Genomic DNA, 20,382 nt, shown 5'->3' with positions numbered 1-20,382 from the left:
CACAGAAAGGTCATTAAAATACTCAATTCTCAACTTTCCATGACTGTGACACACTTCTTGTGTTAAAATCCTAATCAAACAACCCCAAATCTGACCTGACATCTAATGAAAAGAAACCAATCTCACTCAGAGTCTTGCAGATAGGGAAAGAAGAAAAATCAGTTAAAGATTTTTTAAAGAAAATTAAAAAGCAGAGGTCTTTAGGATTTCAAAGTGAATAGTGAACAGCTAGGGTCCTGATCACTGGAGAATAACTAGGATGGCCACTGGGACGTCCAGCGCTTGTCTAGAAGGAAGGCCAACTATTCTGATCTGTGGTGATGCTGGGAGGGGCAGTGGACAGGCTGTACACAGGAGTCTTGTCTTCCATAGTGATTAAAATTGGCGGTCACTCCAACACATAACATAGCTCTACAGCCTAAACAGGATTCTCAACCATGACCCAATGATATTTTAGCCAAATAACTTTTAGTGTGTGTGTGTTCCTGTTTTTATATTAGAATATCCATTTCCCGGATGTCTTACATACTTTTCTTTTTTTAAAGATTTACTTATTGATTATGTATACAGTGTCTGTCTGTCTGTATGCTTGCAGGCCAGAAGAGGACTCCAGTTCTCATTACAGATGGCTGTGAGCCATCATGTGGTTGCTGGGAATTGAACTCAGGACCTCTGGAAGAGCCATCAGTGCTCTTAACCTATGAGCCATCTCTCCAGCCCTTACATACTTTTCTCAATGCATGGACAAGCATACCTCCCAGGGGAAGTAGAAAAAGACAAGATCTTCTGAGTAAATTGGGAGCATGGGGACCTTAGGAGAGGGTTGGGGGGGAGGTAGGGAAAGGAGCAGAGAATAATGTAGAGCTCAATAAAAATCAATAAAAAAGCATACCTCATAGTAAGTAATCATTTTTTATGACCCACAATTTGAGGAGGAGTAGTCCATCATAGTAAGGTGTCAGAGATAGAAGATGGGATGGCCACATTGCATACACAGTCAAATAGCAGAGAGGGACGGATGCTTAGCTCTTCCCTTTTTATTCAGTGTAGGGTACCAGCTTATAGTACAGCATCACCTATACTTAGGATGGGCCTTCCCTCCTCAGTAAAACCTCTCCACAATGCCCTTCTGAGACGTGCCCTGAGGTGAGTGTCATAGTTGATTCTAAATATAGCAAGTTGACTGTAAATATTCCCCCCCAGCCCATCATTGTCTTGCCAGACCCCAGCAGATGGCCTTCATCCTTACCATAGATATCACCTCCCATCCTACACCCCTCCCTCCCTAGCTGCCTGAGGGAACTCTGTTGAGCATGATCACACTGTTTGTCCTGAGCAGGAGACAGCTCTCTCTTCCCAGACACAGTTACCGGTTTTGACTGCTGTTCTATGTTGTATTGATTCTTGACTCCCAGTCCACACCTCTGTAAGCATCCCTTTAGTTCACTGTCCTTAAATCATTAATTTGTGCTTTTACTTTGTCTGGGAACCTGACCAAGGCAGAAGTATATAAATTATCTGTGCCATTCGCCCACAGCCTGGAAATGGGTGGGAATAGCTCAGTGGAACATCCAGTCACAGTCCTAAGTGATTGAACTGATTGGACTAATAATTACCATCTCTGATGCTATCGGAACTGTTTGTTCTGTTTTGATTTTTGGATTACTTGCAGGGTTCAAGTGCGCACTAAATACGCAGCATACATAAGAACCTTGCGCAATGCTTGGGGGTGTGATAAAGGTTCTATATTTGTTTTGATTAGGAGGGAAAACAAAAGGGTCAGGAAAGGGTTTCTGATGTAGAGAGTTTTTTTGCTACTGCAATAATTCTCAAGCCCGCAGTGCTCTGCAAACCCAATATTACCTCCAATCTGTTATATTGTAATGGAAATTACACCACAGAGAGCCTGATGTGGACAGCAAAGATATGAAAAATTATTTAATGGCTCGATAGGAGCCCCTCTCCACTGTAATGTTCCTCTTGGTTGTGTCAGCAATCTCTCATCAGAAATGCCTTCCCAGCGCTTTGTGAAACATCACAGAATGAACTAAGGAAGAAGCTTAGCAGTCTCCTGTTTGCCTGGCATGCACAAGGTCTGGGCTGGATCCCAGAGAGTATCATGGTGTCCCAAGGGAGGGTTATTAGAAACTGGGAATTGCTCATTAGCCCTGTGAGGAAACAAATGGAATCATTTATTTGATGATGCTCCTGTTTGGGGTACCTCATAGAAGAGAAAGAATTCTCTGCAGATTTTAAAGTCCAAAGTACCAGACACTGGTCTATCAACTCTATTTCAGGAGCCAAAGCTCTCTGGGAAAGGAGCTGGATAAAGATAAGAACTGTGAAATGGTCCCTTACTGTTCAAAATTCTGCTTCTAATTGGCAAAAAGTACATTATAGCATCCAATTCAGAGGAATAATAGCATATTATTGAATTTGGTCATTTGAAGAAGTATTCAAGATATATAGTTTCAAAATGGGCATGCAATAGTTTCGCAATAGTCAAATTCATAGTTTGAAAACGGCCATAATAGCTAGCTTCAAATAGACCTTAAATACGGGGTCACTCTATTAGATCGCCGTGTGGTCCTCCTTCCTGACCAGTATTATCAGCTAAGTATAGGGAACTTTTGATGAGCATATAAAAATTAAGCAAACAGGAAAAAAGTAGAGATTATCTGGATGACTTATTAAAAGTTACTTCAGGGTCCTGGGGAGATGGCTCAGTAATTAATAAGCACTGACTGCTCTTCCAGAAGAATCAGGTTCAATTCCCAGCACCCTCTTGGGCACTCACAACTATCTGTACCTTCAGTTCCAAGGGATCCAATGCTCTCTTCTGGCCTCCAAAGACACCAGGCATGCAAGTGGTGCACAGGCATACACATAGCAAAGCACCTACACACAGATGCATACATGCAACAAGACTACTCTGCCTAAAACAACAGATTACAGCATAACAATATTGCACCCTCAGCAGGGCTGTACAACAGACTATAGTACAACATCGCACCCTCAGCAGGGCTGTACAACAGATTAGAGTATAACATCACACCCTCAGCAGGGCTGTACAACAGATTACAGTATAACATCACACCCTCAGCAGGGCTGTACAACAGATTACAGTCTAACATTGAGCCCTCCGCAGGGCTGTACAACAGATAGCGGTATAACAAACATGGCACCCTCCGCAGGGCTGTACAACAGATAGTGGTATAACAATGTACCTTCTGTGGAACTGAAATGAGCATGAACAGGAAATGAACATGTGTTTGAAAGACACCCCTTTGCACGGCCGTGGACCTGCTGTGCAGCAGGCACTGTGTTTCATGCTCCACAGGCTGCTATCATAGAGAAGCTCACAAGGGTTGGTGAAAATAGGTGGGTGGTCAAGGGAGATACCTAGAGGAGTTGACAGAGTAAACTCAGCTAGATATTAAGCAGAACTAGAAAACCAATTGAAGAGAAAGTGCAGAGATGGAGAGAGACTTACAAAAAAAGAAAGACTAAAAAGCAGACAATATTTAATACTTGTAAATATTTGATCTGTGTAAAGTACAAGCATTGTCTCATCACATAGGAATACTGACCCTGCTGTGAAAGTGAGAAAACTGGATCTCAAGGTTGGGAATTTTGATCCAACTCCACCTCCTCCATAATCCACACAACGTAAGGAAGAAGGAGCAGTAGTAAAAGTCCTGGTTATTGGGATGGTAAGATGGCTCCTCCGTGAGAAGCACTAGGTGCTAAGTAAGTCTAACGACCTGAGTTCAATCCCCAGGAACCACATGGTGGAAGGAGAAAGCTGTGTGCTGTGGCGTGGCACACACATGTCATGCCACATACACACACACACAGAACACACACACACCACCACCACCACACACACACAGACACCACACATACCGCTTACACCGTCATGTCACACCATACACACACAGAGACCACACACCACCACACATATACCACACACACCGCTTATACCACACACACATCACACCACACCATACACAGACACAGAGAAGACACATTATCCCACCATACACACACACACACACCACACCGCTTACACCACACACACGTCACGCCACACTGTATGCACAGAGACCACACACCACCACACCATACACACACACACACACCACACTGCTTACACTACACACACATGCACCCCCACACACATCTAATTTTAAAGAAAACAAAAAATAAATTCTGTGTTACTTATCTTTGAAAAGTTGTTCATTCATTACCCATGGAAGACTTGACCACAGTAATGGGATTTACCACTGTGACCACGTTTTCCTCTTAGGCTGCATAATCTGCAGTTTATGATTTTTTCTCTTAAATGCAAATCTTTATATTCTGAGTGATTAAATTAGGCAAATTTGAAATGATGCCATGAATGTTTCCATACATTTGTTCCTATTCCTAAATTTTTTGCTGATTTCTTTTGCCTCAAAGTCCCTATAAATATCCCGGCAGGATGAGGTGTGAGGATGAGACCTGCAGGAGGCAGTGTGTACTACCCACTATTCCCGTCCAGATTTAAACCGAGCCATCATGGAAATGAATAACCTTTTTAAGGGCATGCTTCAGCACCAGTAAGGTTTACTTAATTTATTTTGACAACTGCCTCTAATTGCTTAACAGCACATATTACATGGGTAATAAAAAGCTTAATAACTTGAGACCTTAATGCTATTTCAGATGAAGTCATAGGAGTGTGCTTGCCAGGCATTTATGTATGGTGCTGTGTGTGTGTGTGTGTGTGTGTGTGTGTGTGTGTGTGTGTAATGACCTCTGGCCTCCACTTGCATGCATACACACATGCACAGGCATCCATATAGACATAAAAATCCCATACAAAATCAATTCAATGGGTTTCAATAAACTATCTCTCTCTCTCTCTCTCTCTCTCTCTCTCTCTCTCTCTCTCTCATACACACACACACACACACACACACACACACACACAATCAGTTGTTTCTCTAGAGGACCCTGACTGATACCAGGGGCATCTGTGAAGATGAAGGCAGGACTGGTACAATGGATGCTTCTCTAAACCAAGGTACCCAAAGTCACCAGCACACCCCGGAAGCTGGAGAGAAGCAACCTTTGAAGAGAGCATCCCTGCAGACACATTTCCAAACCGTGTATGTGTGGGGATTTATTGAAAGACACTGGGGTTTGCAGATGTGAAGAGGTTATGTGAGGAATGTGTGAACGATTCTGCAGCAAGCAAATATTTCCAGTTCTCAGCTGTGAAACAATGACTAAAATGTATTTTGGTCTCATCTTAACTTGTACATTGGTCTTTGTATGTTAAACTAGCGCCCTCTTGTGCAATAGGTTTTAATAACAAAGTTTGAAAAGCTACTACCTTTCCATATCCAGTTACTAAAGGAACATAATTATTAGATAATATTGTTTTGTCTTTTTTTTGTTTCCAAATTGTCATAACAACAATATCAAAGTGAGTAAGAGCAAAGTTTATCAAGTAAGCGTCCATGAAAACAGCAAAAGCCACTTTTCAGAATCAAGACATTGCTCTCTTTTTTAAAATTACCTCTTTTTTGATATTATAATATAATTACATCAGTTTTCCCTTCTTTTTCTGGCCTCCAGCCCATCCCATATGCCATACTTCATCCTTCAAGGAAAGTCTCTTTTTCAACAGGCAGAGACAATTACATGAGACCACAACTAATCAAAATGCAGAGTTGTGGAGCTAAGTCAGGAGGGATGCATCAAGACATTTCTTAAGAATAACTAACTCACTCTCAAGAGAAAGGGGGAGAATATATTTTGTAGTAAAATGTAATTAGTTTTGGTGGATTCTTGAAATTTTAGGGCAAAATGAAAATGCGTTGCTTCAGCGAGAGGCAAGAAGTCAATGGCAATTGTCTCTCCTGTGTGCAGTCACGGGGTGGAGCCTGCACCAGTTTTATTACGTTAGTGCTTCCTGCCTCCTGCAGCATAGCGCCCAACCAGCGCACCAGTTTCAGGAAAGGTGATAGATAAGAAACAGGAGGAGTGACATGGCTATAGTCACAGCCAGGGTGAGCCCCTGTGTGCAGCACCCTCCTCTGGGTAGTGACTGAGGACTGTGAGGATCATGAGCCCTGTGGCTTCTCTAGATGTCACAACTTTAAGTTTTCTTTCCCGGAACCATCATGAGTTGAATACGTTGAAGTCTTAACCCTAATGGAATGTGATCCTCCATTTGTTTTTGTTTTTTTTTTGTTGTTGTTGTTGTTTTTGTTTTTGTTTTGTTTTGTTTTGTTTTGAGACAAGGTCATACTATCTAACACAAGCTACTTCAAACTCTTTGTCATCCTGCCTTAACTTCATACAATTGCAGCCAATAGCCATTACAGCCTAATTTGGAGACAGGGTCTTTATGGAAATAGTTAAGTTAAAATGAGGTCATTTACATGGGCTTCAATCCAACACAGTTTATAAATAGGGGAACTCTGACCTGGGTGTGGCCAAGCAAACCTGTAATCCCAGCACCTGGGGTGAGGGAGAAAGATCAATCGTTCAAAGTCATCCTTCAAGGTCAGTTTGCATTTATAAGAGACCCCATGTTGTGAGGTATTCACCAGAGAAGACTGCTTGGGCACGGATTTGAGCCAAGAGTAAGTATTTATTAGTTGGCCAGCAACTACATTGGGTGTTTGGGAGCCCAGTGTAACCCAGAGTCTTTCACAGGCTGAACTTTCAAGCATAAAAACCATGTCCTGGGCTGACATACTTCAGTTAACAAAAACAGTTAGCCAGAAGTGGAACTACAGAAGCCAAAAACAAAGTTAGTACATTCAGAGACTTTCCCGGAACTATGGACTTTGATGGATTAGATTTTTGTTTTAAGTTTTGGCAGGTGGTGCTGTCTACATGCTGAGTTTTGCAGCCTGAATGGTACTTCCATTGTAGAGTCAGTTGTGCTAAGGCCCGGAAGCCCTCTAAGGTCCAGGTTCCTGTTATACCTGCCCCACTGGGATATGTGATCATTCTCGGCTTGACTTGACTTGACTACATCTGGAATTAGCCAAAGCCCAAGTGACTGGGCAGATTTGTGAAGGATTTTTCTTGATTGGATCATTTGCAAGTAGAAGATCCACCTCAAATCAGGGCCACACCTTCTGCCCGCAGCCTATACAAGGGACATGGAAGAAGAAAACTTTTTGCTATTTGCCTGCTTGCTTTTCCTTTCACTGGCAAGTTCATTTCTTCACTGGTGTTAGAGCCTACTTCTTTGGAATTTTGGCATATGTTGAAAACCAGCTGAGACATTCAGTCACGTGGACTAAATAACTCCTGGATTCTTGAACTTTCCGTTGAGAGACAGCAATTGTTAGACTAGCTGAACCATAGCCTGTAAGCCACTCTAATAAATCTCTCTCTCTTTCCCTTCTTCTTTTCCCCTTCCCCTGCCCTCCCTCCTCCCTCAGTTATTTCTCTAGAGAACCCAGACTAATATAGAGGCATCTGTGAAGATGAAGGCAGGATTGGTGTGATCAATGCTTCTATAAACTAAGGCACCCCAAAGTCACCAGCACACCCCAGAAGCTGGAGAGAGGCATCGAACCATCTCTACCACCTGCCGAAAAAAACCACTCTGCCAACATTTGCTCTTGAATTCTAGCCTGTAAAACTTTGAGAGGCATCTCTTCTGTTCCAGGTCTCCAGGGTGTCACACTGAAGGGGGAGACAGTCATGAAGCAATGTTATGAAGCATTCACCAATAAACATACTTGAAAATATGAAGTTACACAAAAATAAAATTTAGCTAAAGGAGCATTGTCTCTGTCGGTTTAGAGAAGTCAACGCTGCCTGATGGCCACTGATTAAACCCGCAGCCTCTTATCGGTAGAGCATAGTTCTTCCAGATGGGCAGGGTGAACCTGCCTAATAGGTACCCTGGGGGAAAAAAAAACATCCCTGGTCTGTCTCAGAGATAACTATGGCAGTATTTTTACATCGTAAATCTCCCCATTTGTCCAAACACCCAAGCTATGGAATTACTGTCTCTCTAAAACATGTTTGATTGCTCACAGTATGACTTGGGGCTGCTAACCCACATACATTGATTATGAAATACAGGGATTTCTATCCTAAGTGGGTTCCTTTCTGTGCATTAGCCTGAGTCAGTGGTGCACTATTGTTAAAGAGATTTTCCTTTATTAATCTCTGAGTTCTTGGAGTGATCCACTGGGATGGTATAATAAAACCCTAACAGCTCTTAGTTAAACAAACATATCACTTTGCCATTAATGGCACAGGGTTTCCTCGCTGCTATGAGGACTAACACAACCAACTCAGAGTTAGCGTTAGGGCGAGCCATCAAAAGTCCCCAAAGATACGGACGTGGGAATTCTGGGCTGTCTTTGAGAATGACAGAGACTTTCTTGGCTCTTGGTGTGCTTCTCTTGAGGTACTAGCATCCCAGAAATCTCGAAAGTGTCAAAAGCCACTCCAAGTTTGTGGATTCTTAACTCTTGAATTTGAAAAAAATCAAACTTGTGGAGCACAGAGCTCCCGAGAGAGAGCAGACAGTGAGTAGCCTCCCCCTCCCCCAGTCCCCAGCACAGAGGGAGAGAGAGCAGTCAGTGAGTAGCCCTCCCCAGCCCCCAGTATAGGGGGAGAGAGAGAGCAGACAGTGAGTAGCCCCCCTAGCTCACAACAAAAAGGGAGAGAGAGCAGTGAGTAGCCCCCCCCAGCCCCCAGCACAGAGGGAGAGAGAGCAGACAGTGAGTAACCCCCCCCCCCCACCAGTCCCCAGCACAGAGGGAGAGAGAGCAAACAGTGAGTAGCTCCCTGGCCCCCAGTATGGGGGGAGAGAGAGCAGACAGTGAGTAGCCCCCCAACCCCCAGCATAGGGGCCTGGGAAATCTGATACCACCCAGCAGCTGGTCTGGGGGCTTCCTAAAAAACTTACAGGAGAAACTGGGCAGAGGCCCGGGAAAGGATATGAGCTGGTCCGTCCAGTTGGCCCAACCATGAGGTGTCCGGGTGCCTTGCTCAATTTCAGTCACGTCTGTCTCACACAGCCTCCAGGCAGAAGTGCTCATATAGGACGTGACAGAGAAACTGGAATCAAAGCAATGTGGGGCATTCCTGGCTTTCATCAAGGATGTTCTCAGTCCGAACTCTTGCTCTGGGATCCCTGCCCTACCTGACCAGTTCCTGTTTCAATTTCTCTTCAGCAAGAAAGCTTCCAATACCGTGCAAAGACAACAATGTTCTGTTATAAAAATAACTCACTGAGAAAATATTTTCTTCTAACTGCCTACTAGGTTTCTAAAACTTTCATAGTTTTAAAGGAACTTCTAGCCATTAATGCATTTCACTATTAATATTTTGGTTACTTCTTTTTAAAATGGAAGTGTTTTTCCTATGCATAGGTGAAGCAATATTTTCTTCTAATTTTAATACTGATAATAATCAGTCCATTATTAAAAAATTCTCTCAGTGTCTTCCTGATCCTGTATACTTGGCTTGTTCAAAGGGTGATCTGTTTTGAGACTATACGGTGCTTCTGTTCGTTGAAACTCTTTGACCTGGCTGGCACCACCTTACACAGTGAAGAAAATATCACCACTCAGATTTTGAGTCCAACTATTTCATTACAGTATTGTTCAGCTTATTTGAATACTGAGGAAGGAGCAACAGCTGCTAAAAGATATTTGTTTATAAATGCTGCTGGATTAATCCAACATATGTATTTTGAAAATGCTTTGACTTCAAAATTTATGTCAAAAGATATGTTACTTTGAAGAAGACGTTTTGATTTTGTTTTCATAGGTAAGGAGATGCTGTGGATTCATTCTGGGCTAAGAAAAATCAGGCTTGATCAAGGAAGACCCTCTGAGAATTTCTGATAGGAGCAGATGGCCCAGATGTCTGAGTTCTATATCCAGAACAGATTTAAGACTGCTGACTGAGAAGATCAAGCCTCACAGGATACTCTAGTCAGGACTTCATGATAATTCTAAATTTTCTTTAGGTCCCCATAAGATTATCAGTGCCCCTAATCAGCAGGAAGTAGCCTAGAAAACTACATACACATTCCCAAAAAATTGACTATGAATATTTTGCTTTGTTTAGAGTGTTGGTTACAACTTATTATGGATAATGATCAGGAAGAAAGCTAATCAAAAGAGATTAGATTCCAAATTCTTGTTTTGAAAAAAAATGTGAAAATGTTGTGGGACAATGATCTTATACCCTTTAAAGATTTGTCAGTTGTATTGTTTTAATATAGTTTAATTTAATAAAATGATGATTAGTCAGTAGTCAGGCAGGAAGTATAGATGGGGCAACCAGGCAGAAAGTAGAGGCGGGACTATAAGAGCAGGAGAATTCTGGAAAGAGGAAGAGTCAGTCGTTAGTCATCACCCAGACACAGAGGAAGCAAGATGAGAATGCCTCTCTGATGAAAGGTACCGAGTCACATGGCTAACACAGACAAGAATTATGGGCTAATATAAGTTATAAGAGTTAGAAGAAGGCTGAGCTAATAGGCCAATCAGTTTATACTTAGTGTGGACCTCTGTGTGTTTCTATGGGACTGAATGGCTGTGGGACCAGGGGGGACAGAAACCTCTGTCAACATGAATTCATACAGGAGTATGCATGCACAAGGTGCGTGTGCAAGCACACACACACACATGCACTCATACATGCACACAGGCAGGCATATGATAGAAATTTTTTCCCTTAGAATTCATGTTGTTGACAAATCATACTAAAGATACTTGATTTTAAAGTTATTTAAAGTTCCCCCAGATTTCCCCTAACAATTTATTATTATAACCTGGCTCATTTGCTTTGCTTGGCTTTAATTTAGAAACTGGAATTTTAATTAAATTGTACTAGTTTAGTAGGCAATGATATATCAACAGAATCCAAATTGAAAGACTTTCTTACTTCTTACTCTTCTGTGTCACGGCACCCTAACAAAGAGACACACATCTACCACTTCCCTTCTTCTTTACCGGGCTAATGTTTTTTTTTTTTGTTTTTGTTTTGTTTTGCAGTTTCCTTTTTTTCCTTCACAAAGGGCAGTATATTATATATTTAATTGTTCTTATTTATTGTTGGATTCCCTTGCTTACATCCTGGCCTCCTCTCCTTGACAGTTTACCATCTCATCTGCTCTTTTATACCAGCAAAGTAACTTGGCACTAAGTTGCCTCACACAACCGCTTCTCAATACTCTTGCTGTGCTTAGGGAAAACACGATTCAGAAAGAGAATCCAGAAAACTGGATTCTCATGCTGCCCCTGGCAACAGTGGCATACATCAGTCCCTTACTACAGAAGAGGCGGGTTCCTAGACCCCCACATATATGAAAACTACTGATGCTCAAGTCTTTCCTATCAGATGGCATGGTATTTGCATATGAGTTAGACACATTATCATGTATGCTGTAGATCACCTCTTGATTACTTGAAGTCCCTAACACAGTGTGATGTCAGTTGTTGGTACACTGTGTTGTTTGGGCAACAGTGACAACAGCAAAGGTCTGTAGATGCATGTTCAGTACAGATGCAGATTTTTCCCAATTATTTTTCCTCTGCAGCAGGCTGCATATGAAAATACAGAACCTGTGGGTGCTCTAGGCGGATGCAGCATTTGTTTCTTTGACCCATCCAAACATAAACATTCTGATCCGGAAATAAGTACTTGGGTCAGAAGGCTCGGCCTGATTCTGCTTTGTCTGCTATTGGTGGCAGTCCAGTGTTTGGCTTTTGATCTGATCAGGTCTACTTCCTGGCAACAAAGTAAACAGCAGCATCTGGTCCTCTGTGGGCAGTGATTACAGAGAGAACCTCCTACTCAAACTCCAGGAGTGACATTTGGGCTCCAGAACTTGATTTTCCAGTCCACCTATTATTTCTTCCTGTGATCCTTCTAATAAATTCCTTTTCCTGCTTGATTATGCATAGAACTCTGACCTAAATACTCTTTATGAAAAAGTAATGGCTCAACAATCCTAAAACTAGAGAGAGAGAGAGAAAGGGAGTGGAGCACCTGTCCCTACTTCCTTGATAATAAATTAACTTTGACCCACCCTTGGTCTTTCCTTGACATTTCTTTTTCTTTTCCCTTTTCCTGATTCTTCTGTTTAAAAACAGAGAAACAAGATCCCCCAAACACTAAGAGTTAGAATCCCATGATTCTCTTCTGTGCATGAAGATGGCCCCTGAAGTTGTAAGAGGAGCTTTAGGCCTCTGCCAGAGTGTGTGTGCACTGATCGGGTCCCATGTGTCTTCCCCTGCTGAGCTTCGGAGATGGCTTTGCCTGGCACTGCTCTCAAGAGAGGACTTGTGCGGAGAAGAGCTGCATTCTTGAGTTAGCATTCCTAAGAGAGTCTAATAAATCTTCAATAACTGACAATCCAGTCTGTAAAACAAGATTTTTGTGCCCTAAGCTAGATAATTGAGGGTTCCAAGAAATTTGGTTGGCTAATTTTATAATTAAAAGTTCAAAACAAAGCTGGAACTTCCAGACTCACTGATGCTCAGCTAAGATGTTGTGAGGACTGGAGGACATCAGAAGAAGCGGCTGAATGCTCATCTCACTTCTAAAGGAGACATAGCTCGTGTGCTGGTGGGCTGGTTGTCTTCATGTGTGGAAGTACACCTGGATGCCCAAGACCAGAACGGAATCAATCATCAAGAGATTAAAGAAAAAGCATAGCTGCTCGTGCTCCACTGTGTTTGTCATGGTTCTCTTGGCCCCTTCCTGGATTGACAGAGCCTGTGACACTTCCCTTCTTTGCTATTGTTACCAACATTATTATGACGAGTTAGGACCAAGCCTTGACCAGCACTGAAATGAAGTACATGCCTAATTAGACTTCTGGAAAGACCATTCACTAACTTCCCAGATAGCATCAGTGCAAAGCAGTGTCTTGGACGAATTCAGATGTCTTGGGAGGGGTGGAGTTTGAAATGAAGTAGAACTTGGATTCTGGGGACCAAGAACTCCATACCCTACTAGTGACCCTACTAGTCCCTGGGGCTGAAAAAGCTTTGGCTAGCCTGGATATGATCAAGAAGAGAGAACAATAAAAAGTCCCATGAGGCTTGTGGTACAGAGAGATCAGACCTTTCTGAACCCCAGGGTCAGACCTGGATAAAGCCTATTGTAACCTCAACAAAGATAAAAACCAGGGTCTTAATTTTTTCCACCCCCTTTTTTCCTGTCCTGTATCATATGGGTGATCTAGGATGCATTCTAATGGCTCCACTCTCTACATACTAACTCTTCACTTGGGGCTAGGAACCTCCAATATGAGGATCCTCTGATTAGCACCTCAAGCTTCAACTCTTTGAGTTTTCATCTCTTGATTCTTATTATTAAACTGTAAGTATTGGAATCAACACACATGTTTATAAATAACAATGGCTGGGAACTTGTACTCCTCATGAAGAATTTTAAGTCCCATGAGATGGGGAGTCCACCACCTATGATACACATTACACAAATGGATACTCTTTAAATGTTAACTGTCTGACGTCTATGCCTCTCAGTTCTGATACTCTGTTCTCAGCGTCAAAGGTGGAAAAGTCAAATAGCACTAGATGTTCCTAATCTGTTTGTTTTGCTTTCCCAAGAGAATCACCTTGCACTTCCCTGGGCAGTTTCACGGGGTGGTTCAGCACATCATAACCCGATCCAACCAAGTTTTCTGGCAAGTGACATTCTAGAGCTGAAGTTAATAACCGTGAGGACAAACCAGGGTCTCTGACTTTATCTATTAGGTCGAAGATTCCAGAATGCCTGTTCTTGTTCGCTTGTCTTTTTCCCACACTTTATTTCATGGCAGACTTTGCATTGATGAAGTGGTAAGGCTTATATGACATACATATACAATAACGAAAAGAGCTTTGACACCAAACAGGAACTCTCTGTGTGAACAAGTCTTACTGTCTGATCTTGGGAGAGGACATGCTATTCACTGTTCCTTGATGTAATCCTATCCCTCTCTGTTGGAAAAAATAGAAATTGTTGCATATGCCATGATTAGAATTTTTGATATGCTCCCTTTTTCCCTGCCGTACTTATATTCTAACACAATTGAAAATATTGCCTCAATAAGACCCACATGAGAAGTAGGTGTAGTCTCTTTGCATTATTCAAGGCCTCCATCACCCAGGAAGCGCTGGCCTAGTTTCTCTCCTCCATAGGGACAATCTGCACAGCTCATGTGCAATTTGACTGCTAGCAGCTATGGCAGGTAGTATTTTTCAGCCAAAACCCACACAACCGTAATTTAGTGAGAAAGTAGAAGGCTCTTGGGAACTGATCTGTAAGAAATGAATCATCTGTTCTGTTCGGGAAGCCTGATATCCAGAGACGACTCCCTAAGGAGCCTGTGATGTGTTTCCAATCAGGAAAGTGTGCGGGGCACACTGCCTGGTGTCACACTGGCTTGTTTTTTAGTCAACCAGGAAATGGTACCTTTTCTCACTAAAGAGCTTGGACTGAGGATGGACCATGTAATGGCAGCCCAGTCCAGTCATTCTCCACTTCATCTGCACCAAACCATTGGGGAAGTTTGAGAAATCACACAATCAAGTCTTTCTTGGGTAAAGAAGATGCATTGCGTAGGGGAGATGGAGGTCCTAGGCATCTGCCTTTTAAACTAGCACATCAGGCAATTTGTCCACAAGATCAATTGTGAGACACACTGGTGAGTTATAGTCACAATGCTCCATTCGGTGTGAATCACAGGGTGCCCAGGAGAAAATTCCTGCATGAGGAACAAACGGTTTAAGCAGGGCAATAGACAAGAATACTAAACACTAGCAGTGATCCTCTTGGCTTGGTTCATCATGGGGTAGCTTTCAGAGCACCTTCTTGGGTGAGGTCTCTGTATCAACTGTGTGAGAGAGGCAAGGTGGTGACTGACATTCCATTTCACATATAAAGAGAAAGGGGGGGTAGAGAGGGGGACAAGGGAGGGAGGGAGGGAAGGAGGAAGGGAGAGAGCACTTAACTTCCCCAAAGTTCCTAAGTCTGATATGTGAAAAACATGAATTATACACAAGACTTTTGAAAGCTTCTGCTTAAAGGAGGGAAACTATAATAAATACACAAAAGCCCTGAGAAACAGGGGCCCAAAGCTCCACTTGGGGGACACTTATTGTTGTCTTTATCATACAGAAAACTGGGGGACACCGTATATGCTCATCCACAGGGTGATCAAAGAAGAAACAAAGTAACTGTCATGCAGTTGGAAGTTCTGAAAGGTCATTGTGTGGGGTTTTTGGGGGGCACCAAGAGAGAGAAAAAGACTAGAATAAGATACAAGGGAGGGGAAGGAGAAACAAATGCAGGAAGGAAGGAGAGAGAAGGGTGGCTACTGCTCTTTGCTATTTCCTTTGGTACTATTGTGAATAAGCACCTTTGATTTAACGTCCTTCAGCAGAACCTTCAGAGGATCCTAGATAGAACATAAAATCTAGATGATGTCTCTAAACCAAATTTTATATGAATTTGAGACATATCTGATATAGAAAAGGAAAGAAAATCCCCTAATGTTTTTGTGAACATCTTAGTTCTGTATTACCTATAATTATACTGCTTACTTTATCTTATTTCATGTACATATATATATACACAAAATAATAGTATAGAAAAGGTATTGGATTATATAAACTTTATATTATATAATAAATATGTAAATATAAGAAAACATATGAGTTTTATGTTATAGAGTTTATATTATGAAAATAAAATATAATTTAAAATGAAAATTATTCTACATTTTTTGAGATATAACACATTCAGAGAAAAGATTTTTGTCTCATAGATGTTGAATCTTTGAATCTTGAAACAGGGTTTAGAGTGAAAGGAAAAAAATATAATAACAACACATATTTCATTGGTGACCAGTCCAGAAAACATTTCTGACTGATCACTACCATGCACCATGATATTGAGTCTTATTAATATTGACTGTGTGATTTGTCAGAATTGAGTAACATTCAAATTTCAACAAAGCATTGTGTACCCTGTTCTGGGTAAGCCATAGAGGTTCCAAGACAAAAAAGTGAGGTCTCAAACTCACTGGGTAGCTGAGAATGACCTTGAGTCGTAACTGTGCACCACCACCCTTGAACTACTTATTTTTGGCAAAAAATAAAATTGAGGGTGATATATGTCTATCAACCCAGCACTTTGGAAGTACATTCAGAGGAATCAGGAGTTCAAAGCCAAGGCTAGCCTCAACCACATAATGAGTCTGAGGCTAGCCTAGGTTACATGAGATCCTATGTCAGAAAACACAGACCAGACCAAACCAAAACACAAAATAAAATGTTCTCTGTGAGCAATTGTCATTACCAAATTTTTCGAGAGGGGATTGATAGTAAAACAAAACAAAATAAGTACTATCTCCTTTTCATGTATTTAATGTAGGTGACACCAGGAGGAAAATGGTGATCTAATTCCACATAGGTGACCATTTCTTAGTCAAACATTCTGTTCAGGGAGCTGATGAAGCTGAGGAGAGTCCTCTGGGAGAACCAGCCAGCGGAGTGGTGGTTTCAGGAGCTCCTGGACCACCAACCGCATCAGTGGCCATCAGTAAATTAACCTTGTTCTAGAAGTTTGTTCTTGTCAAATGCAGATGTGGCAATATTTACTCAGCAAATATTTTTAGAGCACCTACCCTGCCCAAAAGCTCTGTGTTAGAACACACTTGCGTGTTTCAGTCAACCCTCCAGGCGATTCTAATGCGTGCATGGGTTTAACAGCAAATACAAAATGGGCTACACTCAGTCTCTGTCCCCAGAAGGTCTGATGGATTTCATCAGATGTGGAAGTTCAAACATGAGCACATGGCAAGCTTCTCTTGGAAGTTCTTACCAATAGGCATAGCAGGGACCCTGCTGTTTGAAGACAGGAGGTATATGGTGTGTGGTTTTGAATAAACGTTTCCAGTTTTAGAAAAGGGGAAATTCTTTTATTCTCCTGGCATGCCTGATACACTAGAAAAGAGGCATTAATGTCCAGCACCTCCCATCACTATGGGACTTTGGAAATAGTTCCAGGCCATTTCCTCCAATTAATTTACTGAATAATTGAAGGACTTTCAAATTTGTTTTGCCGTTGTTGTTAATGTCTTCTTTATAGTTTTGGGATTTTTAATGGAAAAAAATTCAAACCCAATCTCTGAATGCTTCTTATGAAACTAGAGGATGGAGAATTCATGTTTGGGGTGGCGTCTTCTAACTTCCAATTGCTGCTCTGAGTGGAGATAGATCAATTTTTGTTACTAATCAGCCACTCTGCTAACAGTTTCTTTGAGACACATTTATTTCACAACTAGTAGAGAAATCTTTGCTCTGAAGGGGCTATAGGCCTTGGAGTCACACGAGAAGCAGTTTTTGCAAGTCACTGCTGTTTGGAATATCTACCTGCATGGGGCCACTAAGTCAGACACACTGCCTTGCCTTACACACACACACACACACACACACACACACACACACACACACACAATGTAAAATAGCCATCATTTTATAGAGCATTCAGCATAGATGAGTACTGGATTGTGTGTATTAATCTGTTGAAATAAGGGCGGCGGGGCTGCGTCCCCAACACCCCAGATGCTTGGCTAGCTCATGCCCGAAATAACAACACACAAACTGTATTCATTTAAGAACTGCTTGGCCCATGAACTCTAGCCCTTACAGGCTAATTCTTGCACCTGGACTAGCCCATTTCTAATGATGTGTGTAAGCACCCCAAGGTGCGCTTACCGGGAAGATTCTAGCCTCCATCCATCCTGTCCGGGAGCAGAGCAGAGTCTGACCTCACTTCCTCTTCCGCCCAGAATTCTATTCTGTTTACTCCTCCCATCTATGTTCCAAGCCATGAGGCCAAGCAGCTGGTTTATTATAACTTAACCAATGAAATCAACAGATTGATATATGACACTCCCACATCACTTCCCCTTTTTCTGTTTAAACAAAAAAAAAAGAAGGCTTTAACTTAACATCCAAAGCTCTAGAAATGACAGAGACATCTCGCTGCCTGGACAGTCACCCAAAGTTCCTCTGTACCGTTGGGGCATCCATCTTCGGCCTACAGGCCCATAGTTTCCAGCAGACATTTCCACAAAGCAGGAAATTTCAAAGGCAGTCACTATCTGCTTGTCCTGAAGAATGTCTTGCAGACTCTTTCATGAATCAGGAACCCCGAAAGATCATCTCACCTTTAGGCAAGTTCAGCAGTCCTCTCTCTGCGGGTTCTCTGTGTCCAGTTTATGCAATAGTCCAGGCAAGAGCAGTTTCTTGCCCAAATGGCTATCAAACTCCATAAGGATCCTCTTCGATGCCCATCTTCCTCTTGAAGTAGATTGGTGCTGCCAGGAGCAGAGTGTCTCATTGTCATGAAAAGTCCTAAGTTATTAAAACATTTAAAATGCCATATTCTATAATCTTTGAAAAATATGAAGAATGCCTATCTAAAATATATCTATGCACATCTAGAAAATCTTAACTAACATGACTACAAACTTAACTATTATTAATGATTATTCATTAACAACCTATATACATTACAAAATTAACCTTAAATTTAAATCACTAAAGCAAAATCCATATCAATGTAAATTATTCATACCTATATCATCTCCCCCTTTAAATGTAAAAGAACATTTATAAACAATATTTGGGAACATGGGCGCAGTTTTTTCTCTCCAAACTGCTTCCTGCTGAATGGGGGCGTCGTTAATTAGGTCTTTCATGGTATAACCTGTGTGCTAGTTTCATCTCAGTTGGCAGTTGAGCGAAGCAATTTTCTGAAGGTATTCACAGCAACCGTTCAGGAGGGCGTGGTCCATCATACCATATCGGAATAGAAGAAATGAACAGGGTCTCATCCTCTGTGAAAACAAAATAAGAAACTCCTTTCCAAAGTATCATGTCCTTAGATCCAAATTTCAAAGTCAAGGCATCAAAATCTCTACGATGGATTAGTTCAGCAGCATTTATAAACAAATATCTTTTAGCATCTGTTGCTCCTTCCTCAGCATTCAAACAATTCAAAGAGAGCATAATAGTATACAGTATCAAGATTCTCTGTGTATTTTCCATCTTTGTACGCTTTATTTTAACCTCTATTTCGTTTATTTTTACTTTTATTTTATATTCTCTGTATCTCTTTGACCTGGAATAACTCTGTAGACCAGGCTCTCCTTGAACTCTCAGAGATCCGCCTGTCTCTGCCTCCCAGGCATTGGGATTAAAGGTGTTTGCTACCACACCTTGAACTCACAGAGATCTGTTTGTCTCTGCCTTCTAGGCACTGGGATTAAAGGCGTGTGCTACCACACCTTGAAGTCACAGAGGTCAATCTCCCTCTGCCTCCCAAGTGTTGGGATTAAAGGCGTGTACTACCACACACAACTTCTCTTTTTCTTACTTTTTTTTTAAAACTTTTAACTTTTAGCTTGCATATATTTTTAACACACTGTAAATCATTTAAACATTTTCTTTATCTTTGAATCTCTTTACTGTATCTCTCTCTTTTTCTGACCACACGAGCCTTTAAATTACTGAGCAATATGAGTAGGATTAAAGCCGTGGCTTTGCCAGCTAGATCCAGTCCATTCCTTAGCTTTCCAGCCTCATGGCGGAGATACAGGCTGTAGCCATGTTTATAGCCACAATTCTATGGCGTTTCAAGGTCCCTGCCAGCCAGCGAGCTACAACAGACAACAGTCAAGTCCTCTCTCGGTAGTTGGCCCTCCTGCCTCAGTCAGAGTTTGCCCTGGCAGGACGGCCCAGAAAGCCGGCATTTTTAAACAGCACAGCTTTTTTCCTGCTACGGCTGAAAACCGAAAAGCATGCGTTCAGCTTTTCACCAACACCGTTTAAGTGTTTCGTGGCAGGACCTCTTAATGAGCTGCAGGGTTTTGCAGCTGAAGCTGAGTCAGGAAGCCTCTCTTAGATGAGAGTGCTTGCTTGCCTCTAGCAAGCAGAGTAGACCCAAGAAATTTCTGCTACCAAGAAAACATGCTTCACTCCATTCTTTCCCAAGCTTTCTCAGGCTTTTTGTGGATTCAGTTAGCCTCACGTTTGGGCGCCATCTGTTGAAATAGGAGCGGCGGCGGGGCTGCGTCCCCAACACCCCGGCCGCTTGGCTAGCTCATGCCCGAAATAACAACACACAAACTGTATTCATTTAAGAACTGCTTGGCCCATGAACTCTAGCCCTTACAGGCTAATTCTCGCACCTGGACTAGCCCATTTCTAATGATGTGTGTAAGCACCCCAAGGTGCACTTACCGGGAAGATTCTAGCCTCCATCCATCCAGTCCGGGAGCAGAGCAGAGTCTGACCTCACTTCCTCTTCCAC

General features: G+C 42.1%; 1 long non-coding RNA gene across 2 annotated transcripts in view; it reads right to left on the bottom strand.

The window, feature by feature from the left end:
• LOC126494861 (uncharacterized) overlaps positions 1 to 20,382 on the bottom strand; it is a 65,479-nt gene extending 45,097 nt beyond the window's left edge. Inside the window, exon 1 of one of the 2 annotated variants that reach the window (XR_007590087.1) lies at positions 20,313 to 20,382. This is a non-coding gene — a long non-coding RNA (uncharacterized lncRNA). Of the gene's footprint in view, positions 1 to 17,780; positions 18,426 to 20,312 lie in introns of those variants that run through there. The other variant, XR_007590086.1, reaches the window with a different exon arrangement.

This window comes from Alexandromys fortis, unplaced genomic scaffold (assembly GCF_014885135.2).
Source record: "Alexandromys fortis isolate MF-2015 unplaced genomic scaffold, M_Fortis_MF-2015_v1.1 scaffold_421, whole genome shotgun sequence".
In the NCBI taxonomy this organism is placed as follows: Eukaryota; Metazoa; Chordata; class Mammalia; order Rodentia; family Cricetidae; genus Alexandromys; species Alexandromys fortis.
The sequence above is the reverse complement of the archived record's forward strand: the minus strand, read 5'-3'. Positions and strand labels throughout refer to the sequence as shown.